Source organism: Caretta caretta, chromosome 4 (assembly GCF_965140235.1).
Source record: "Caretta caretta isolate rCarCar2 chromosome 4, rCarCar1.hap1, whole genome shotgun sequence".
Classification (NCBI taxonomy): Eukaryota; Metazoa; Chordata; order Testudines; family Cheloniidae; genus Caretta; species Caretta caretta.
Genome location: NC_134209.1, coordinates 135293264 through 135308759, shown reverse-complemented (window position 1 = coordinate 135308759; position 15496 = coordinate 135293264). Strand labels below are relative to the sequence as shown.

At 42.2% G+C, this 15496-nt stretch overlaps 1 long non-coding RNA gene across 2 annotated transcripts; it reads left to right on the top strand.

The window, feature by feature from the left end:
* The first annotated feature begins 11 nt into the window (after positions 1–11).
* On the top strand, positions 12–14885 carry LOC125636243 (uncharacterized). Of its 2 annotated transcripts, none has more exons than XR_012668220.1 (2): positions 12–10615; positions 10828–14885. It is a non-coding gene; the product is annotated as an uncharacterized LOC125636243 (long non-coding RNA). The 2 variants fall into 2 exon arrangements; XR_007356522.2 differs by having other exon boundaries at positions 10734–14885.
* The last annotated feature ends 611 nt before the right edge of the window (positions 14886–15496 follow it).

The window sequence follows — 15496 nt, the reverse complement described above, 5'->3', positions numbered from 1 at the left end:
AAAATGGCGCCTCTCTTCCGTATTGCAATATGGCCACCCCCTGTTGAGGGGAAGCGTTACCCACAGACTGGCTTCCTACCCCTCTCCGCGGGCTGGTTGTGTCCCCAATGCTCCCTTGTGGTAGTGACGGGCCACGGGACGGGTCTGAAGGTCGAGCGTCTTGGAGCGCGCCCCTCAGCCAGACGGAGCAGCGGCTCTGAGCCAGGCCCCTTCCCTGTGCCCGCTCCCTCTGCCCTTCTCTCTCCCTCATTCATTTCTTCCCCCTTCCCACACCTTCACCTCTTGTCTCCCCGCCCCTCTTCTCCGTCCATCCGCTCTCCTCCTGCCCCCCACTTCAGCCCCGCGCCTCACTGGCCAGTAGCCAGCCAAAGCCCAAGAACTCTCCGCTCAGCCCTGCGCGGAGCAGCTTCCCCGCGCCCGGGGCTGTGCTCTGCCCATTGGACGTTACCGACCGTTTCTGACTCGGTGGCAGCCTGTTGTAGGCTAGAGCTGGCCGGAAAAGTTTGCAATGTATATTTATTTATATAAAATATTTAAATATTTTAAATATATATAAGACTTCTCCTGTCTCCAATCTCTCCCCCCACCTTCTTTTGACCAGTCAGCCCGATGCTCTAATCTACACCCTCCACTGTGGTGTCTGGGCAACTCACTTCTTTGGTCCTTAGTTTGTTCCCCCTCTTTTCTTCCTTTCAAAACAACAAACCCAACCTGCCACCAAATTGATAGATGATGAAATCAACTTGCAATGCTGTGCTTTGACGGAAGCAAAGTTAACTGCCTTTTTCATCATCTCCCCAAAGATTTTAGTGGGGGGGGTGATGGTGACAGGAGGAAGTCATCTCCGTGTTCACACCAAAAGCAGGAAAAATAGTCTCTGCAGGTTCAGGGCCTTATAAATACAGCTTAAAATGCTTATTTTAGTATAGCAATAAACTAAATTAAAATAGGGGAATCTTTCTGGGCATGGCTGGAGACCATGAATTTGGTGACCCTGCCACACTTAGGGATTTTGTATCTGCAGATTTTGCCACCTCACAGTTTACCTCTTTTTCCAGACCCTTTATGAATATATTGAACAGTATTGTTCCCAGTACAGACTCCTGGGGGACACCGCTATTTACCTCTCTCCATTCTGAAAACTGACCATTTATTCCTACCTTTTGTTTCCTGTCTTTTAACCAGTTACTGATCCATGAAGAGCCTTTGGTGAGGGAACTTGTCAAAGACTTTCTGAAAATCTAAGTACACTATATTCACTGGATCCCCCTTGTCCACATGCTTGTTGGACCCCCTCAGAGAATTCTAGTAGATTGGTGAGGCATGATTTCCCCTTTTACAAAAACCATGTTGACTCTTGCCCAGCAAATCATGTTCATCTATGTGTCTGATAATTCTGTTCTTTACTCTAGTTTCCAACCAGTTTGCCCAGTACTGAAGTTAGGCTTACCCGCCTGTAATTGCTGGGATCGTCTCTGGAGCCTTTTAAAAATATTCATGTCAGATTAGCTATCCTCTAGTCATCTGGTGCAGAAGCAGATTTAAATGATAGGTTACATAACCACAGTTAGTAGTTCTGCAGTTTCACATTTAAGTTCCTTCAGAACTCTTGGGTGAATACCATCTGGTCCTGGTGACTTTTATTACTGTTTAATTTATAATTTTTTTCCAAGATCTCCTCTGACACCTCAATCTGGGACAGTTCCTCAGATTTGTCATCGAAAAAGAATGGCTCAGGTTGGGGAATCTCCCTCCATGAAAACCGATGCCATGAAGACTGATGCAAAGAATTCATTTAGTTTTTTCACAATGGCCTTAAGGGGGATAAGTGCGCCTTTAGCATCTCGATCATCCAGTGACTCTGCTGGTTGTTTAGAAAGGCTTTCTGTTTCTTATATACTTACAGGGTTTTGTTTTGTTTTTTTAATATTACTTTTCGAATCTTTGGCTAGCTATTCTTCAAATTCTTTTTTGGCCTTCCTTTTTTTTCACACTTCACTTGCCAGAGTTTATGCTCCTTTCTATTCAATAGAATTTAACTTCCACTTTTTAAAGGATGCCTTTTTGCCTCAACTGCTTCTTTGACTTTGTTTATCCACAGTGGCACTTTTTTGGTCCTCTTACTACATTTTTTTAATTTGGGGTATACATTTAATTTGAGCCTCTATTACAGTGTCTTTAAAAAGTTTTCATGTAGTTTGCAGGGATTTCACTTTTGGCACTGTACCTTTTAATTTCTGTTTAACTAACTTCCTCATTTTTCTGTAATTCCTCTTTCTGAAATTCAATGCTACCGTGATGGGTTGCTGTGGTGTGTCGTCGTCGTCGTCGTCGTCCCCCCCCCCTTCCCCCCCGGATGTTAAATTTTATTATGCTATGGTCACTATTACCAAGTGGTTTAGCTATATTCACTTCTTGGACCAGACTCTGTGCTCCATTTAGAACTAAATCAAGAATTGCCTTTCCTCTTGAGGGTTTCAGGACTGGCTGCTCCAAGAAGCAGTCATTTAAGATGTCAAGAAACTTTGTCTTTGCGTTGTGTCCTGAGTTGACAAGTCAATATGGGGATAGTTGAAATCCCCCACTATTAGTGAGGTTTTTTTATTTTCGTAGGCTCTCTAATCTCCCAGAGAATTTCAGTCATTATCACCATCCTGGTCAGGTGGGCAGTAGTATATCCCTATTGCTATATTCTTACTATTAGAGCATGGAATTACTATCCATAGAGATTCTGTGGTACAGTTTGGTTCATTTAAGATTTTTATTTCCTTTCACTCTATGCTTTCTTTCACATATAGTACCACCAGTACAACCTATTCTGTCCTTCTGATATATTTTGTACCCTGGTATTACTGTGTCTCAATGATTATCCTCATTCCACCAAGTTTCTGTGATGCCTAGTATATCAATATCCTTATTTAATACAAGGCACATTTAGTTCACCCATCTTATTATTTAGACTTCTAGCATTTGTATATAAGCACTTAAAAATTGTCACTTTTTAGCTTTCTGCCATTATGGGATCACACCTCTAGTCCATCACATGTTGTGCACTTGGACAAATCACTTAACCTTTGTGCCTCTGTTGAGTGAAGTTTTTTACGTGTAACTTCCTACCTTTAAAAATATTGAAAAAACAAATTTCATCATGTGGTCATGTTGACACCCACATGGGTCATCGGATATGTAGGGCTATTTACAGTGACTCGAGTGTGAGTGAAAATCTCAGGGCAGACTGTTAGGAAGCAGGGCACAAACCCCAAATTGGCTGTGGCACCAGCTACCAGGGAAGGAGCCTCGGGGGAGGCCTGTGGCTGCTCCAGCAACCACCAGGGGGCACCCCGGGGTCAACTGCTGCCCTTGGGGCTGCTGCTCAGGCATTCCCCAGGGCCAGCTGCATTGGCTGCTGCTCAGGCGGTCCCTGGGGCCAGGTTCCCTGGGCCTCCAGAGTAGCAGTTGGGGTGGGGGCCGCTCCAGCAGCAACTGGTGAGACTGGCTGTGGGGCCACCTGAGTGACTGGCCCCAGGGTCAGCTGCTTGGGTGGCCATGGGGACAGCCACACTGGCTGGTTTCTGCAGAAGTCATGGAGGATACAGGAAGTCACAGAATCTGTGACTTCCACAACCTCCGTGACAAACACAGAGCCCTACACATAAGTGAGCCAGACTGATTCCTGCTATGTATTTGTCTGTTCTACTGAGACACGGGGACTCTGGCATGAGCTTGCACCTGGTTTGCCAGCATCACACGCACTGTTGGAACCTTTAGATCTATAACACAGACCTCTGCGACTTGTGCTGAGGGAGAAACTGATAGCAGTAGTAGGTGTCATCATCAGCCCAGTAGGAGATGGGATACTTTGCCAGGAGGTTTCACAAATCTTTGCTGGCAGCGGAGGAATGGTGAGTCTCAGGAATCTTGGATACCATGCCAGACTCTGGAGGGGAGCTTGCTGTGAGCACAGTTTCTTTCTATCCTTTCCAAGTGGGATCCCTTCTGCCCCAACCCCTCTAATCTGTCCTTGTCCCGTCCACGTCCCATTCCCCTTACCTAGCCAGTTCCAGTCTTCACTCCACTCCTTAGGCTTTTTTCCACTGAATGCATCCAATGAAGTGAGCTGTAGTTCACGAAAGCTTATGCTCAAATAAATTTGTTAGTCTCTAAGGTGCCACAAGTACTCCTTTTCTTTTTGCGAATACAGACTAACACAGCTGCTACTCTGAAACCAGAATTATGTTTGATTTTTTTGGCAACAGTATTACATTGTTGACTCATATTTAGTTTGTGATCCACTATAATTATATAGTGAACCTTGGGTTCCATGCCAGCTTCTGGAAAGGCGTGTCCTCTAGTGGTCACAGACCCTTCTGCCCCTTTCTCTCTCCCCACAAAAGACTGACCCCTTTGCCCCTCTCCCAGACCCCTCTCTCTTCCCCTAACTCCCAATCCTAGCCTGGACCCTGGGTTCCTTGTCCCAATCTACCCCATCATATGGTTCTTTTCCCTTCTGGATTCATTAAATTGGTTCCTCCTCTTTGTTCCCTGGGTACCAGAAGAGAGACAGTCTGCCTGCCCTCAGGACCACAGAAGAGCCCAAGCTGGAAGAAGCAATTGCAAAGGAAGTCCTTCTCAGCCCCAGTACCCAAGATGGAGTATGCTCAGTTGGTATATGCAAAGTTCTGTTGGCACATAGAAGCTGTGAGGGGATGGAGCAGGTCCAGTACAGACAGATTCTTCAGAGAATTTAGCTGCCAACCTTTTAACAAGTCTGGACTGAGAATTTGTGAGACGAGGTTTTTTTTTCTAAGGCTTATAACTTGGCCAGGGTTTCTCATGGAAACATCCTTGATACAAAGGCCAAATTTCAAACCCCTTCTCCAAAGCATGGAAGTGCAAGAGCATTTCAGCAAAATGATTGTATGAATTTTTTCTAACATGGACAAAACACATTTTCCCCTAGTTGGTTCTCAGAAGCACATGGTTTCAGCAAAAATAGTCTAACTAAATTCAGCCTGAAGCAGACAATTGACATGGAAAATGTCAGCCCAAGTGGTTAAAGGCTGGCAAAGTTATAAGCTCCTAATAACAGCTCTTATGATGGAAAGTGTCAGGGTACCTTAAGTATAAGACTTGCTATCTGTGCCACCAATAATGAACAGTAAATCTGAACCTTGGAAAAATTAATCTTCAAAAATGTATTTCAAATGCTATACAGCATTTGTTGTTTTAAATGAGTTTTTCCAGTGGTCCATACAGCTGTTCATACGTGTTAGACTTATTGCAAGAAATGAAGGAAGCAGAAAAGGGGAGAAGGGAGAACCAAATCTCAACTTAAACGCCTCACCCACAAAGGGCCAGGAAAAATAGAGCTGAGCGCACTTGTTCAAAACTTTTGTAGTGGAAAAAATGCAGATTTGGCAAACAGAATTTGTATCAATTTCACCAAATCGTTTAAGTAAAATCTAAAAAAAGAAAAATTTTAAAAAAATCTAAATGTTTAAATATTTTTGGAACAGGACATTTTGATTTTTTTCAGTTCGAAATGACTTTGTTTAGAAATTTCCTTTAATTTTATTAAATTAAAATGAAACCTTTGTTTTGGGTTAAAGAAAATGTCTTGCTCAACCCAAAACAATTTTTTGAAATTTTTTGATATGCTAAAAATTTTTGGTTTTGGTTCAGCCTGAAACTATTTCTCTCCACCCCCACCCAATTTTTTTCAGAATTGCTAGTGAACCAAAAAATCCATTATTCATCCGCCTCTACAGCAAAAGTAACGGTAGGACTCAGCCTCTTTTGTTGTTTGAGATGCTCTCAACGAAATTTTGGAAAACATTTTGAAGTCTGTATTTGCTATAAATAGTTTTTAAAAAGTTGTCACATTCAGTCATTTATTTTTCCAAGCTATTGTTGCAGGAGAACCTATGCCTTCCATTCTGGCAGTTATTTTTTGCCCAACATCTGTGCAATAGTTGTTTTGTTTTAAGCTACACATATTTGTGTCCTCAGGTCCCTTTCAATACTAAACTTGATGTAGGGATAAGTTTTTTTTTTTTTGTAATAAATAGATTGTTAACATACAGGACGATATTTTTCTAGTATTGTCCAATGACCAAACAGCCATCAAGCTTATGTGATAATTTTGAGTAGAGTTGTTAGAATGTGAAGGGATGCTTTCCTTCATCCTATGAAATGTCAGAATGTTTCACTGTGGCAAGTGGGTGCAGCTTTATTTTAATTTCCACTGAAGAAACTTTTCCAGGCAATACCTGGTCCCATAAATGTAACCAAAAGGTGGCAGCATATTGTTTGCTATTCCTTTTCTCTCACTTTATGGAAACACTAGCAATAAGCAACTCAACTTTACTCCATCAGTCTGCAGAGATGCCAGGAAGACTGGCATAATCATTCTGACTAAGGCATTTAGGTGATGACTAATGTAAATTCAGCTGTTTGTTTAAAAGAACATAAGAACGGCCTACTGGGTCAGACCAAAGGTCCATCTAGCCCAGTATCCTGTCTACCGACAGTGGCCAATGCCAGGTGCCCCAGAGGGAGTGAACCTAACGGGTAATGATCTAGTGATCTCTCTCCTGCCATCCATCTCTACCCTCTGACAAACAGAGGCTAGGGACATCATTCCTTACCCCTCCTGGCTAATAGCCATTAATGGACTTAACCTCCATGAATTCATCCAATTCTCTTTTAAACCCTGTTATAGTCCTAGCCTTCACAACCTCCTCAGGCAAGGAGTTCCACAGGTTGACTGTGCACTGAGTGAAGAACTTCCTTTTATTTGTTTTAAACCTGCTACCCATTAATTTCATTTGGTGGCCCCTAGTTCTTATATTATGGGAACAAGTAAATAACTTTTCCTTATTTACTTTCTCCACACCACTCATGATTTTATATACCTGTGTCATATCCCCCCTTAGTCTCCTCTTTTCCAAGCTGAAAAGTCCTAGCCTCTTTACTCTTTCCTCATATGGGACCCATTCCAAACCCCTAATCATTTTAGTTGCCCTTTTCTGAATCTTTTCTAATGCCAGTATATCTTTTTTGAGATGAGGGTCCACATCTGTATGCAGTATTCAAGGTGTGGGCGTACAATGGATTTATATAAGGGCAATAAGGTATTCTCTATCCCTTTTTTAATGATTCCTAACATCCAGTTTGCTTTTTTGGCTGCTGCTGCTGCACACTGTGTGGATGTCTTCAGAGAACTATCCACGATGACGCCAAGATCTTTCTCCTGATTAGTTGTAGCTAAATTAGCCCCGATCATATTGTATGTATAGTTGGGGTTATTTTTCCCAATGTGCATTACTTTATATTTATCCACATTAAATTTCATTTGTCATTTTGTTGCCCAATCACTTAGTTTTGTGAGATCTTTTTGAAGTTCTTCACAGTCTGCTTTGGTCTTAACTATCTTGAGCAGTTTAGTATCATCTGCAAACTTTGCCACCTCACTGTTTACCCCTTTCTCCAGATCATTTATCAATAAGTTGAATAGGATTGGTCCTAGGATTGACCCTTGGGGAACACCACTAGTTACCCCTCTCCATTCTGAAACTTTACTGTTTATTCCTACCGTTTGTTTCCTGTCTTTTAACCAGCTCTCATTCCATGAAAGGATCTTCCCTCTTATCCCATGACAACTTAATTTACATAAGAGCCTTTGGTGAGGGACCTTGTCAAAGGCTTTCTGGAAATCTAAGTACACTATGTCCAATGGATCCCCCTTGTCCACATGTCTGACCCCCTCAAAGAACTCTAATAGATTAGTAAGACATGATCTCCCTTTACAGAAACCATGTTGAACAATACAGAACAATTTATGTTCTTCTATGTGTCTGACAATTTTATTCTTTACTATTGTTTCAATTAATTTGCCCGGTACTGACATTAGACTTAGTGGTCTGTAATTGCCAGGATCACCTCTAGAACCCTTCTTAAATATTGGCGTTATGTTAGCTATCTTCCAGTCATTGGGTACAGTAGCTGATTTAAAGGACAGGTTACAAACCATAGTTAACAGTTCTGCAATTTCACATTTGAACATTCAGAACTCTTGGGTGAATGCCATCTGGTCCCGGTGACTTTTTACTGTTAAGTTTCTCAATTAATTCCAAAACCTCCTCTAGTGACACTTCAATCTGTGACAATTCCTCAGATTTGTCACAAAAGACTGCTCAGGTTTGGGAATCTCCCTAATATCCTCAGCCATGAAGACTGAAGCAAATTAATACAGACCTGTTATTTCAGTTGGTTCAATGGTTTGCACCTCATTTGTTTGGCTTCTGGCACAAGATAGAAAACACCTCTGAAGAAAGGTTACATTTTAGCTCACTGTTAGTCTGCTGAGGTAGCTTCAGGAAGAACATGTCCTTTACTGCTTGTTAATTAATCTAGACATTGTAAGCAGACTATTTGAAAAGCCTCAGGTGTGTTATTGATCTGTAGACTTGTGCCGAATTTTGTCCCTTGTGCCACCTTGGATAACTGGGCTGGGTGCCAGTGACCTCCCCAGGCCCAGGAAGGGGAGGAGGAATCCTTCATGCAGAAGTATACAAAAGTGAAATGGTATGAATATATCAGTCAAGGTTTTGCTGAATAACTGCATCTGTTTAAATGACTGCTTCTGAAAGATCTGCAGATGTCCAGTTACCAGCTTCAGAGGTAAGAGGCACGTGTGTGTGTGTTCTGGACATCACTTACATTGCATTTCTGTAGCCCAGAGAGCATCTGGGCATGGAGCCAGCAGCCCTTAGGAAACTCCAGCTAGTACAGAACACTGCAGCATGACTCCTCAGCAACAAGGGCCAGCGAGAGCACAGGAGCCTTGTCTTCCACGTCCTCTGCTGGCTTCCCACAGACTATCAAGTCCAGTTCCAGGTCTCAGTCTTTGCCTTCAAAGCTCTCAGTGGCCTGGGATATTTAAAATATCACCTAATGCTCTGGGATGAGGACCATCGTTGACAACTCCACTCCCCAGACACAATGGAGCTTTCTAACACAGGGGTAAAGCTTGCCTGTGCAAGAGACAGTTTTCTCAGGGGCTGTTCAGACTGTGGAACAAACTCTCACAGGAATGAAGGACCATCATAAACATCACCACTTTCTGTACTAAGTGCCAGGTGCACTCCTTCAGCCTAACCACAGAGCAATGGGTGCATGTGTAAAAACAAATCCCTCAATGTTACACTGAACAAATAAATCTTCCCCTGGGGAGAAGATGAGAGAACAAACCTTGCATGAAAAATGTGGTTTAATCCACTGTTGGAAGGTGCTCAGATGCACATGTTGTTGACGATAATACAAGGGCATATATAGTTTAGGAGCCCTGGGTTTTCATTCTTGTGTTATGTGAACTTGAATCTCTGTGTGGGGAGTATGGGGGTAGGAGGCTGGAACTTGGATTCTCTCTTTACTGTTTGCTATATTTTGGGTGTTGTTCTCCCTGAGGCAGCACTGAGAACTTGCTGGAGAATGTTTAGATCACTCTGTATCACTTGATGGCAATGGATGTTCTACTGTGCCGTCAGTCTGGTTCCTGCAACTTGCCCTCCTATCTGCTCTTTTCTTGGTTTACTTACTTTTCTATGATGTCAATACACTCTTGGGGCATGATCCTTTGAGGAGCCTCTGATGATTGGGTGTGGCATACAAATTTAGCACCAGCCACCACAATTTACACTAAACCTAGTTTACACCCTCCCTGGGGTCTAGTTTAGGAGTGAGGGTGGACACTGAATGCACCTGTAATGGAGTGTACCAGGCCCTTTGAGGCCCCCTCCTGGAGACCTCATGGTCCTCCTACCACACCCCGCCCCAGAAAAGGAGCAATAAAGGTGGGTTCTCCAGGCCTGCCTAGAAAGGATGCAGGAAAGCAGCCAATCAGAGCACAGCAGGCTCAGATTAAAGGAGCTGCAAGGGCTGAGCAGGTCAGTTGCTGGCTGGGACCAGAGGAGCAAGGAAGGTGGTCCTTGCTGGAGCTCAGTGGAGAACCAGAAGACAGGTTGTAGTGACATTGTTATTCCGTGAGGAAGAACTTCAGCCCTGAGTAAGGGGCTACATGGGAAGTGACCCAGGGAATAGCAGCAGCAACTATTATAGGGCAGAGAATGTTTAGATCACTCTATCACTCGAGGGCTAGTGGCTGCTATTTATAGGGTCCTTGGGTTGGGACTCTGAGTAGTGGGCAGGCTGGGTCCCCTCACTGGCAGGGTGGTCTAAGTCCCAAGAAGGGGTTAAGACTTATTTAGAGGCCCAAGTGAAGGGCAGGACTTAGAGTCTCCAGGGAGGAAGCCCTGGGGGGACTGCTCTATAACAGGGCAGGGATGGACTTAAAACTAGCCCAGAAGGGGCTGAGATCTGAGCCCAGAGACAGGGCTGTAGACATTACCATGGGCACAGGGACAGGCCCTGTTGGACCTTTTACCCTGGAAGGGGTTTGTTTGTTCACGTTTGACTGACATTACCAAAGGCACAGCGTTTCACTGTGTGTGACTTGGCCACAGGGTTGAGCCACTGAAGGCATGCCTGACAAGGGGCACCATGAGAAGAAAAGAGTGCAGGATTGCACCTGGCTGACAGAAGGCACTCATGGGAGGTGAGTGACCCCCATCACAAAGCCCCATTGCCTTTTTTGTGCATGCAAATATACTGGGGGAGGAGGTGAGATGAGAATTACTTCATGAAGTGTCTTATTTCTTTAATTGCTGTCATAGGTATGAGTTAATACAAATTTCAGTGTGCCAGCATGAGCAGATTTCAAAGCTGCTTGACTGTTGCTCCCTCTATTTCCCATCTCTTGCTGAACAGCTGGTCTCTAGAAACAGAGGAAATGTTTCCATTGGGAGATTTCAAAGCCAGCTTGAAAGAAAAGGGACAGAGGGTACGTCAATATGTTCTCTCTCCTCACTCTTTCCAAGCCCTGGACTATTAAAACACTCCAATTTGGGAATTGTCTATATTTAATGCCTTCATGGACCCAGAGTCATGTGTTCAGCTCAGTCTGTCGTTGACCTTTAATTAGCTGGCCCACTGTGAACAGAAATTCTGTTTTCCTTTATCCTTTACTTCAAAAGCATCTGCGGCACAACGTTATGCACAAAACACACAAAACTTATAAGTCTGCATGTGAGAATGAGAATGCCAATGCAATTTGGCGTGGCACAGGCACTGTCCCAATACAGCTTTGTTACATTTGTTTTGGGGATGAAGGTACTTTCTGAGTTGCTGTGCTTGTGTCTGATCTAAATGAAGATGGTTTAATTGGGATCTTAAGGCTGCCTTTTCTTTACTTTGAAGAGTTATTTCTGTTCCCTGGTCTCTTCACTGACATGTACAATTTTCTCTCTCTCTTTCTTTTTGGATTGGGAAGGCAGGCCAGAATTAATACTCCTTCAAGAATGTCATTCTGTCAATAAAACATCCAGAGGTGCACCTGTCCATTGAGATACTGAGTGCTAGTCACTATTACTCTGGGCCAGATTTAACTCACTAATCTTGAGTTTAAAAGTTTTTCATGTAATTGCCAAGCTTTTGAGCCACCTGGTTCCCTGACTTCACTCTTAGGAAAAAGTGACAATTTAGTATTTTCCTTTCAAAATTAAGGCTACATCTACATTACACACCTTTTAGCCACTACAGCTGTCCCGCTAAAAGGTGCGCAGTGTAGCCGCTGTTTGTTGGCAGGAGACAGCTCTCCTGCCAACAAAGCGCTGTTCACCGGTGCTTTTCGTTAGCAAAACTTTTGTCGTTCGGGGGTGTGTGTGTGTGTGTGTGTGTGGTTTTTTTTTTTTTCACACCCCTGAATGACCAAAGTTTTGGCCTTCAGATTCCAGTGTAGACACAGCCTAAGTTTTGAATATTTAGAAAAAGACAGTAGTAAAGCTTTCAAAACAGCCAAAGTCCCAATTAGTCAATGAGTGGCTTGCATTGTCTAAGCCACTCTTAAAAAACAAACAAAACAATCAGCAAAAACCCCAAGCCAAAAATTCTACTGTGCATGTGAAAAAAACATTTATATGCTCATCAATTTTTTTTTAAAGTACTGAACAGATTTTATTCAGATGTGGCTTGCACCATAGCTACAAAACAATCCAACTTTAAATACAAAAAAGTTTGAGCCAACTTTGAATGATGCAGGGTCAATATTTTTGCCTGGAATAAGTAAGGCATAGTGCATTTGTTTAGTTTTTATACAAACTGCATCAATTCTCTTCAAAGTATCTCCCCTTCTCCCCATTCCCCCTGAGTCACTTCTGTGAGAAGACTAAGTATGGAAAATTACAGACTCAAATGCATTTGTTTGCAAGAGCCATGAGCAATTGAAGAGGTTAAGTGGGGGGTTATAATGGAGGTTGGAATTCAACTTTAACTGCAGAGTAAGCAGTAGCACAAGCTAATTTATCTGTCATGTTCGGTGTGTGTTTTTCAGATACTGAATGCAGCCGTGGTCTTGTTTGTGTCAAAAAGATATTTTTGTTATTATTGTTACTTAAAAACCTTTGTTTGCCTGAACCATGTTGTAAAGCTGCTATAAATCTATTGGGACTTTTTTCTTTTCTTATTTTGAATCTTGAAAAATTCTCACTTCAACTTGCACATTTAAAAAAACCCGACAATATGAAAACCACATGCCCTAAGTGTGAATACATTTTCCCCTCCATGATTCAGAGCAGTATTGGATTGTACTGTAACTCTTCAAAGGTGGCAGTATTGTGACAGCAACATTTAGCATATCACAAGTGTTCAATTAGCACAGACATAGCAAGAATATGTGCTTTGAAAAATAAGAGGTTTTAAACCCCCTCCCCTCACAACCCCTTTCCTCTTTACCTTGATGCAGTTTCCAAGACGCAGTTGGAAAGCTAGTTAAAAGAAATCTCCCTTCTGAGATGAGATTGTTCTGCGGTGATGAAAACCCAGAGATGTCTGCACAGAGCAAGTTCCTTGGCATTAGAAAAACATCTGAGAAACAGAAAGCTATGTCTTTTTTTGTTTTCTTTTCTTTGAGACCGTGAGTGGCCATTAGGACTACAGCTTTGCATGATCGAGGGGATATAAGTGTGCCCTAAAAATGTACTGTGGAATCCCAGCATACGTGTTTGTATGCTACTCCAGTGCATGGCACTCTACTTCAGTGCATGGCTTTTCAACTTGCAGGTTGTGAACTGGACTTGGTGTCTATCTGGCCCATGTCTAGGGCTCCTAGGTAGTATGGTAATACAAATAAATAATTATATTAATAATAATAGACCTGTGTGAGTAACAGATTTTTTTTTTTCACTAGTAATTTCAAAATACTGAAAAAAATCTGTTTGGATCAACATAATACTGACACTTTCCTGAATTTTTAGTGAATCAAAAAGTCAGAGACAAAGTTGTTTCAGGGTGAACAAAATATTTTGTTTCAGTTTTGACCATTTTTAAAGGCTGTTGGATTTTTTTAAAATAAAATTGAGGGGAACTTCTAAACAAAATTGTTTTGAACTGTAAAACTGAAACAGTTTTACCTTTTTCTGAATTTTTTTTTTTGACACACATAATTTGGCAACATCAGCACAAATTTGTAAAATGTTTCAGTATAAACAAATCTTCAATTTTTTGCTGAAAAAACTTTCAGGGGAAAAAATTTGCCTAGCACTGGTTGTGATCACCTTACCCATCCTGGATGGGTATTCCTGGGGTGGAAAAGGCAGGTCTTTAGTATGGAAAAGTTGGAGAAAAATTTTCTCTAGGGCACAGATGCCTTTCTTAGGGCATCCCCAGGATGAACAAGGGCCTTGGTCAAGGCGAGCCATAGGCATTTTTTGTTTGTTTTTTTGCCAGCCTGCAAAATATTTTGCAACCAGCTCTCCTGCCTCCAGATATCCTTAAACATAAAAGGTACTCTCGTCTCACACTCCCTGCAAAAAGTAAATTTTAACCTCTTCTTACTCATCATGAACACGCCCATCCTCCCACGCTGTGTGTTTATGTGAGTTAACCACGCAATCCTGTAGCCAATGATTGTAGTTTATTATTCATTTGTTGTGTAATATAACTAACTTGTATGCTATTTCATATATCATCATTGCATGCTAAATAGATTTAAATTGTCAGATTATAGAAGTATAGGATTGATCAAGAGTTAGAAGAGATAATTACTTAGATATCTAATACATATGGCTAAAACACAAGGCCTACTGGCTAAGGCTTCTAAGATTTTAGCTTATAGTCATACTAGGCCATAGGCTTAAGAAATGCTTGACACAAGTAAGTGATCAAAGAATGACCTTATGCCACAAGATTACTGGAAAAGATGCACCAATGGGTGATATTGCGAAAAATTAACTGTAAGAGAATTTTTTGCTTACAAGATACCAGATAGGGCACGTGTTAGAAAAATGTGACTAACTGCAGGGTGCACTATATGTGTAAATGCTAATGAGGTATAGTCAGAATCGCATTTAAAAAGAGGGTGCCCAGATGAGGAAAACTGAGCTCCGTATGGGAAACTCCAGCAGGAACCATTGCTCTACTGAAGATCAATTGGCAATGCAGCCATCAGACCTTAAGAATATTGCAAGTATATGAGTAACTTGTGCAAAGGTCTTTATAGAATTTCTATATACTTGGGTAATAACTTTAACTGTGACTTTAATAAAACGTGTAAAACAGATCAGACCTTGTACTTGTGAAATGTATGTGTGGTCACGATCCTTGGTCTTTATGTGTTCCTAGAGACTCTAAATCGGAAGCAAGTAGCAGAGGTGACTCACTTGGTTGAGCTTGAAACTGTAGCCACCAGTGCCGAACTCACGGTGTTGTAATACAACGTTACTAAATGTATTTAAAATAAAATAAAGGGCTATGATCCCAATTTATATAAATGTCTGTCTACCTATCTCAGTGTTTGTTTTTCTGCCTCCCATCACTGTCATGTCTGAGTGCCTTCCATGTAAAATGGACAGCAATAGTGAAGTCTTCAGGGTAATCATGTGGCTTTGAAAATCAGGGATGCCATAGAATCATAGAACATCAGGGTTGGAAGGGACCTCAGGAGGTCATCTAGTCCAACCCCCTGCTCAAAGCAGGACCAATCCCCAGCTAAATCATCCCGGCCAGGGCTTTGTCAAGCCTGACCTTAAAAACTTCAAAGGAAGGAGATTCTACCACCTCCCTAGGTAACGCATTCCAGTGCTTCACCACCCTCCTAGTGAAAAAGTTTTTCCTAATATTGAACCTAAACCTCCCTCACTGCAACTTGAGACCATTACTCCTTGTTCTGCCATCTGCTACCACTGAACAGTCTAGATCCATCCTCTTTGGAACCCCCTTTCAGGTAGTTGAAAGCAGCTATCAAATCCCCCCTCATTCTTCTCTTCCGCAGACTAAACAATCCCAGTTCCCTCAGCCTCTCCTCATAACTCATGTGTTCCAGTCCCCTAATCATTTTTGTTGCCCTCCGCTGGACGTCTTCCAATTTTTCCACATCCTTCTT